The sequence below is a fragment of the Cryptotermes secundus genome, unplaced genomic scaffold (genome assembly GCF_002891405.2).
Source record: "Cryptotermes secundus unplaced genomic scaffold, Csec_1.0 scaffold244, whole genome shotgun sequence".
NCBI classification, from domain to species: Eukaryota; Metazoa; Arthropoda; class Insecta; order Blattodea; family Kalotermitidae; genus Cryptotermes; species Cryptotermes secundus.
This window is the reverse complement of record NW_019737983.1, coordinates 210,049-218,062: the sequence shown is the minus strand read 5'-3', so window position 1 is coordinate 218,062 and position 8,014 is coordinate 210,049.

Genomic DNA, 8,014 nt, shown 5'->3' with positions numbered 1-8,014 from the left:
AATGACACTTCCCAATTCCGCTTTTACTGTTCTTCTCATTCTAGGTAATGGCCTCAGAAATGCCATTTGTGCCAATACATCATTCCTCTGCTTTCACAGAATCCAGCTTTCTGTACCATATGGTAGCATTTTTTTTCTCTTTCTTTTTTGGTAGGTTACATAACGATGCTTTCAGCATTGAGATTATATTGCTTCAGGTGATAGGATAGATGGATTGGAAAGGATTTGGAAGGTCATGGCATAATCAAGGTACTATACCCCCAGCATTTACCTAAAGGGATTGAGAAAAGCCATGAAAACTCTAGTTAGGATAGCCAGTACCCCAGCCAAGATTAAAAGCAGGAACCTCCAGAATAAAAGCATAGAGCATTGCCTCTAGACCAGTCTGTTCAGAACGTTGTTTCTGATATATGCATGGGTAAATTACATTCCAAATATACCAGACACTAAGCTCAGCTTATTTGTAAATAGTAAAATTCTTCATGCAACATTCACATAGGAATCTTGCCAGAATTTATTCAGCCATTCAGTTCCTGGTTACATGACATGGATTGAACCAGCCATCTGTTTAGTTACAGTAAGTTCCAGCTGAAATGGCTGTCATTTTCTTGCAAATTGTGCATCGCAGAAATGAATGGTAAAGATGAAAGCTGTTCCTCATGCAGAAACGACCCCCCAAAGACTCTTAGTTTTGATGTTACATACATTGACTTCAGTCCAAGTAATTTTCCTTCCCCATTCTTTTGTCCACAGGAAAGACACAGGGATGATGCTGATAATCGGTACATAATCTTTGTATGTTATAGTCACCATGTCAACAAAAGCATTTACATTAGATTATGACATGATGTACGATGGGGTACCCAAAAGAAACCGAACTAATTTTTTTGTGGGCAGAGCTTTTGTAGTACCGCGTTTTGCTGCTATGAGCGCATAGAGCTAACATTCCTGAGTCGATAAGCCGACTACCGTTGCTTCAGAAGGTAAGGACTAGTTTCGGCAGAGTTTATAGTGACAACTGTTTTGTGTGATCATCGTTTTTGCAATGGCTGATTTTCGTGAACAGCGTGCGGCAGTGAAATTCTGCTTTTTGCTCGGGAAAAGTGGAACAGAAACTCTTGAAATGTTAAAAACGGCGTACAAGGATGGTGCTATGGGGAAAACTCAAGTGTTTGAGTGGTTTTCCCGTTTCAAAAATGGTGAGATATCAATTGATGACAAACCTCGTTCTGGTCGTCCTTCCACGGCCCGAACACATGAAAATTTTGAAAAAATTCGTGAAATCATCAAGGAAGATCGACGACAGACCATTGAAGAAATTGTGGAGCTGTCGGGAGTGACTTGGAGCTCAGTTCAGCGAATTTTGACAGAAGATTTGGGAATGAAAAGGGTGGCTGCGAAATTCGTGCCACGACTGCCGACTGCTGAACAAAAAGAAGGTCGCGTGGAAGCATGCTGTGCTTTGAAAGAAGAGTCCCGAAATGATCAAAACTTTTTTTCAAAAATTATCACCCGTTTTGCTGATGTTGCTGAGGTGAAGGAAAAAATGACGGAGGCGCTGTCAAGCATCTCAAAAGATGAATTTAGACAGTGTTTTGAAAAATGGAATAAAAGACTAGACAAGTGTATTAGTGTAAGTGGAGAGTACTTTGAAGGGGATTGAAGGTTTGTGCTTAAAATTTGAATAAATAAGTTTAAAAAAAATAAGTTTGGTTTCTTTTGGGTACCCCCTCGTATTTTCATTTGTACATAAGATAACTTAGTTGTCTGAGTACTTATATGTAGTATGCTATGGTTTTATGTGTGGCCCACAAGAATTGTGCACTAAAGGTTACAAATTGCCATGGGAGTCCAAGACCCTAGAATGTTAAATGTAAGTAACCACCATGAACAAAGGGAGGTTCTAAAATTGTGGTGCATACTTTTCTACATGGGCACATTAGTAATTTATTAAGGACTGTTGAATTTGTTCTCATCTTGTATTGATGGTTAAATTTCTAGATATATCCCAGTTCTGCTGTCAGTAATCAATTCAAATTCCCGAACTCTACCACCTTCTCTGGAAGGTAAAGTCTTACGTTTATATTTTTCAACCTACTTGCTATCCTTGAGGAAAAGGTAGGCTTATGAAATAGTCATCCTGTCTCCCCACCCCTTCTTTTTCCAACAAATTAACTCATTCTCATGGAATTCAGTATGAACTTTACGCATCTGGAGGCCTCCTGAGCCTTGTATACTTTTTGAAGAAACCTATTTTTTGCAATGTGATGCCATGTAGGCTGGTAGAATTTTATTGATATTTTTGAGAAATGTACTGCTCCCATCTTCAGGTTGAAGAGTGCCAATCAAGCAAGCAGAAAACTCTCACTCCTTCTTGCTTTCTTGGCTTACTCTTCAACCCCAAGACAGAGCTAGTATGTTCCTCTGCAACATCAGTAAACTTCTACCAGACTACAGTGTCATATACCAGAAAACAATATTCTTCTTAGTCATCATGAAAACCTGAAATCTTGCTTGTACTTTTTAATTTCCTATGATCATAATAACATGGTGGGTGTGCCAACTTCTGAAGTGGAAAACACACAACTTCTGTAGAAATTAAAAAAAAAAGGGTAGCAGCATGAATTCCAAATTTAGTTGTCAGTTCAATGATGGTAACTACTGAACCATTGAACCAAGGCAATTGAAATTACAATATATAGGAAAGGAAAACACATTTATCATGAACACAATAGACTTTATATGAAAACGTGGTACAGTGAGAAATGTCCAACAGATGTTCGTTGTAAACATGTAATAGAATCTAAATTTGAAGAGGCCGCCCCCACATGAAATTGAGCATGAAGATGTAATTCCTTAAACGTTCTACTAGTATAGCTAATATTTAATGTCTGGTGTACCTGGAAAGCAGCTCCAATATAAAGTCATTATCTTTATGGTATGACATGACACACAGCTTCTTTAGCTGGTGAATTTGACAAAGTCCTGTGATCAGGCTAATGCTTGTGATCATTTTCCACATTTTCACCTGATAACAGAAGCAGATCCAGCTTCAGAAACACTATGTATTCTAAATATACCTAAGAATGGACAGTGTCCAACATAATCTTACATAATCTTTACAGTTTTATGCTAGTGCTCATTACTGAATGTATGGGACCGCCCTCTTTCCCAGTAAGGTAAAATCACAAACACAATAAAAAAAAGCCCCTCTACATGATGGACAAACAGACAAGCAAGCAGTCATTTACATAAATCAGTGGTTGCTCAATCAATGGTCAGCACCATTGCTGGTCCATAGCTTAACTGGTGCAAGTCCAGTGGAGTTACATTTTCCAAACTGAAATATTGATGTTCTATACCTACTTTTTCATTTTATTTTTCTTTAAGCAACCAATTATTTTGCATCTTCTACAACTTTTAACTTTTATCATCTGGAAATAATGGTTTTAAATCCCCCAGTATTACAGAGTTGGCCGGCAGCAAAATTTTAACTTCAGGAGTGATGTTAGCTGCAATTTTGAGAAATGTGCATAAACCAGTAACTAAACAAGCGTGGAAAATCAGAACCAATTAAGATACCCTGACCTGGTAGCAGACATTAAAAAGAGAAGGTTGGAGCCGTTGGACATCTGATTAAATGGGATCAAACAAGTGTGTGCAAGAAAATTTTTGAAAGTAAGCCTGAAGGAAAGTGGGAAGGGCCCAGACTGAGACAATTAGAAGCTGTAGACAATGAATATTATACAAGAGAAGGAAGCAAAGTTAATAGAAAAGAAGGGGCATCTGTCATAAAGGTGGCCAAGGTTCTTTTGATGCCCTTGGGACAAAGAGCAGGAAATGGTGTTGAAAAACAGAAACAATTCTTGGCGAATAAATGTTAATGGTATGACCAAATTAATAAGGAAGAAGAAAATTGTATGGGGTTGGTGAATGCACCTCAGATGTCAGACATATCATCACTTCACATGCCCTGATGCAAACATTAATTGTGGGTGTTCAGTATCGATGATGATTGTTCTTTAATTTTAACATCCCACAGATTATATATGGACAAATACCGTCTTAAGTGCAACAATTTTATTGTAGTTTTTACTTCTTTTTCCTCCTCCACACTACATGTTTCGGCCCTAAATGGCCATCATCAGGTGTGTATCACTCACGTAACTGTTACACTGCTTGTTAAAAATGTAAAAATCCCAGTCTTTCTAATTGTATAAAATCTTTGTTAATCTACACGCGTCGATTTGATTTTTAAATTAGCACTTTTTAAACCTTAATTCAAGTTAAAATGTCTATAAGATCTTTGTTCTCTTTCTTTTTCAAATTAAAATTTTTCAGGGTACATGCCCTATATCTACGGTGCTGCAGCGGCCACATCTTGTTTTATCGCTGTTCATGTGTTGTCTGTAATATACAAATATTTGTGTTACTATCTTATGTTATGTCTTGTTATGTTATTCTTATATGTTTATACTGTTATTTGTACTTACTCAGTGTAGGCGCTCTCTGTGTGTGTCGCTGCTTATCTTTAATACGTGTGCTGTGTTTCATGTTGGTGGGTGTTGGAGGCGAAACATGTAGTGTGGAGGAGGAAAAAGAAGTAAAAACTACAATAAAATTGTTGCACTTAAGACGGTATTTGTCCATATATATTGTGTGAGTGTAACAGGATGCTGAAATATAATATTGTATCCCACAGATATCCAACATGTATCAGACACGCTACCCAAAATTAGATTTACAGACTATTTGTGTTACGGTATAGAGAGATCCTGAAACAATCTATTAAATATACTAGATTTTGGGTTCTCACAGCAGCAACTATGAAGAGTACTATGTTTCCAAGAGGAGACAGCCAGTCAATCTGCTTACCAAGTTACATTTACGAAGACTAGCTTATTGATCCCCCTATGTAGTGAGGGTAGAATTCCTCTCCAAACCAATAATTTTAATTTATGGTACTACTATCTGGTAATCTTCCTTTTCTCAAAATCCAGAAGAGGGCATATACACATGAATGTTCTGAATCCAGTCCACTCCTTCACTATTTCTCGCACCTCAACACACAATTACAGGCAATTTCAGTGATACAACAGCTCCTACTTTCTCGAAATCAGGTATGCTCCTATACCAGGGTAACTCCTGACTGGGTTCTCATTTCACAATGCATGTGCATGTGTAAGAATGCAGAGCTATTTTAGGGATGTACAAGAGTAACCTTTCCATGTCAACATGAAAATTTAAAAAAATTTCAAGAACTGAGGTGAGAATTTTCTCTACTAGATAAGTGTTTTCATTGTAATCACAATTTTATTGCACTGGCAACTATTTCCTGTATTGCTGGCATTGCAGATACCAAGATCAGTCTGTTGTTGAAAGACTGAAGTCCTGATACCGCATATAGTAATAAAGATGCAGTGTGAGCAGGAGAAGGGAGGAACAGACAGACTTTGTTGACAAGTTTCATGCTAGTGTTCTGAACCATTACAATTTTGATGGACTGGACAGTTTGTATACTAGTATGTAAAGCAAAGCAGTTATCTAAAAATACTCAAAGTTCAAAATAAATTCAACATTCCAACTGAGATTTGGATTCTTTTTAGAGTGACCTTTATTTTATGAAACAGCCTAAAAATAAAACATGAATCTAACTGCAAAGAAAAAATTACAGTTTCTTAAGTCAAAAAGATACAATCAAAACCATACACAGCTTGCACAAACCATGACACAATGCCAGTCACACTTTCATTTGAACAAGTAAAAAGTGCACATTTGCAAGTTAAATATTTTTATTACTACACACAACACATCAGTTGTCTCACCAAATACAGCTATGGGGTCCTGAAAAAGACCTAAAGTTCTCGCAGAAGTGACTATGATTACGGTCTTCCAGTGTGTGCTGCCATGCAGTCTGGTAAATGTTTACTAGCATTTGGAGGAATTTGCACCTCTGTCTTCAGGGTAAACACTGTGAAGGCAAGTTTGTCCAAAATGTTGGTGAACATGTACTAAACTATATGTTGTCATACCCTGGAAGACAGATATTTTCATGGTGTCCTGAGTTTATGCCCTGGTGTACTCTAAAATTATACGAGTTCATGATACACGTAATATTAAGGCCATCCACCCCATTAACAATACACAAACCGAACAATTCTGTTAACATTCACAGCAAAAGAGTATGCTTGATAATAACTAGAGAAAACACAAAACTATGATAATTTGGAGCAGAGTATCAAAAACAGTACTTTAATGCATATTTATCTTATGAACTATAACAACTCTTTAACACCTAAAGTGGCCAGTAGACTTGGGAAAGAAGGATTCAGATACCTCAGCAGAATAATGTAACATGAGACTTCAGTGTGGTCATACCAAAACCAACATTCAATGTAACAGTTATATCTGACATCTGTCCTACATTAACAAGTACTGTAATTCATATTAAGAAACAGCTGCAGAGCTAATATTGGGATAAAAAGATGAGAAAATGACTGTGGTATCTTATGGGCTTTTACTTCCAAATGCATCACACATGCAAACTCAAATTCTTCAACAATGAAGTGCTATAAAATTAGATATGAGGTCCTTGCTGTCTTCTGGAATGTGATGCCATGTAGTCTGGTAGATATTTACCAACCTCTCAGAGGAACCTTCTGCCTCCATCTTCAGGGTATTCATATTTGTTGCAATTATATGGGACAATAAAGCAGTTATATATATGAAAGAGCAATTAAACATTTTCAGACAAAATTATAGCAACCATTTTAACATACACCTATAAAACATTAGTATATGAGATAGGAATGTGGTTAAGTTGCTATTTATATGCCATGATTTCAGAGCTTCCAGAACTGTATCCAACGTAGTGCTCATAATACCGAACATTATAACTTCTCTGTAACAATTTTATGATAACCAGGAAAGGAACAAACTGGGTGTTTATTTAAAAATACTGTAAGTATCTCAGACTATATAGCATCAAGTTATAGATCAGTGAATTGGAAAAAATGTGAAAGGAAGCAGTAGTGATCGGTTGTGGGAAACTATGAAAATCCTCTGTCACGATAGCTAGTGTATGGGCTGATGTTTAAACCCAGATCTCCAAAATACTAAGCAGGAATGCTGTCCATTTAACCACAAAGTTTTGTGCACAATGGAGAACCTACGACATGTCACACCCCCAGAACGTTGCTCTTGAATGCCCAACCTCACATATCACAGGTCCAGAGACAGAAATTAGCTAAAACTGACCCGACAGGGTAGATTTCAAAGTTCTACTTCATGACAGAAGCAGAACCACTGTCTGAAATATTGAGCGTTTTTAACCAAAAAGACTGTGGAAAACATACAAATTGTCAGTTTAACTGATTCCATAGTACATCTGTGTGAATGTTTTAGTTTGTAATACGAGAATGACCATTTCCAAACTATGTGGTTTTAGCAATAAGACGCAGAAGTAACTGTTCTTTGTTCAGGCTGTGGTTGCTTCCCTTATCAATATGAAATATACAGTAGCTATAACTCCAAAGGAATAACACTCAAATTATGCAATTGAAGTTTAATCATGTAACTTAATAAATTGGTGAAAAGACACTGCACATATTTTCTCATATATGACAGACCTTGAGCATGTTACCTTGCAAATGAAACTGACTGTTGGTCACTGATTATACAAGCCAGGTCATGTATACATTGCAAAACCATTTGGACTCCTAGTGCACATATTATTTTCCTGATGATACCACTTATGCAGTTCTATTTAGGGTGATGGTCTCCATTAACTACTAGAATGTAATCAAAATTATTAGACCCAATCTAGAGAAAACTGCCCCAATTTCTGGAACTAGAATGTTCATATTCACTGAACACTGACCTATGATGGATGGACTCTCAAATACTAATTATGGATAAAATCCATCTTACCATTCCGGTGCTAGTGGGCACACAGGAAGACCACAGCCTGTCCAGTCAGAAACAGAATGAAGGGAACCATCTAAATATAAGGTAG